This window comes from Arachis ipaensis, chromosome B06, assembly GCF_000816755.2.
Source record: "Arachis ipaensis cultivar K30076 chromosome B06, Araip1.1, whole genome shotgun sequence".
In the NCBI taxonomy this organism is placed as follows: Eukaryota; Viridiplantae; Streptophyta; class Magnoliopsida; order Fabales; family Fabaceae; genus Arachis; species Arachis ipaensis.
In genome coordinates this window covers 130,365,805-130,366,736 of record NC_029790.2, presented here as the reverse complement: position 1 = coordinate 130,366,736, position 932 = coordinate 130,365,805, and positions in this window count along the sequence as shown.

Here is a 932-nt window from a genome sequence, read left to right as displayed (position 1 = left end):
TTTATATTTTATATATATATACTTGTTACGTTGTCACAGTACAAGAATTGCGCTCGAATTTAGCTACAGATGTTACCAGGGTTTAGTAGTAAACTTTTTTATGACTATAAGTGAAAATACATTTTTGAAATAAATTATCGTCAATTTAAAATTTTGTAACTTAATCCAACAATAAATAGAGGCGCAAAAATAAATTTTGTTAGCGTCAAATTTAGTATAAAAAATTTTTCACGATAACATATACAAATTAGTGAAACGCGACATTTAAACAATGACGAATGTCTTACTTTTGAATTTTTTCGCTAGTAAATCTAACAGTAAATTTGAGATAAAATTTAAATGCAAAATCTCTCTCTAAAAGGTTGTTGCGCCACCACCTATCATTGCCGCTTAGCTCCATCATTGTCGCGATCAGCATGTCACTGTCATTGTTGCTAGAGTCTCCATAGAAAGCCTCCGCCACAGCTGGTGATGTCTCTTGTTGTCAGAGGTTGTCCCTACGTTGCCGCCATCACTGCTGAAGTCCACCATGTCAAAGGTAAGGTTGTCTATTTTTTTTCTTTTAGTTGTTTGTTATATTACACCTAAAATTTACTAATTAAACCTTAACCCTACCACTTAGATTTTACTTGCCTCCTATTACCACCACGCTTTTATTATTTTGCAGTCATTATCATAGGTAATTTTAATTTGTATAGTTTTTATTTTTTTTAGATTTTTTATTTATTTAAGATTTTATTAAATATTTTTTTAATGAAGTGTGTGATTAGAGTTTGTTACATTAATTTAGTATAATTAAAAATTAATTAAATAATATTAAATTAGGTTAGATGTAATTTAAACTTTATTATGAATTAATGGTATTTTGGTTGATTACTAATTTTTTGAGTTAATTGTTATCTAAGTTAATTTGTGTTGATTATGGTTAATTC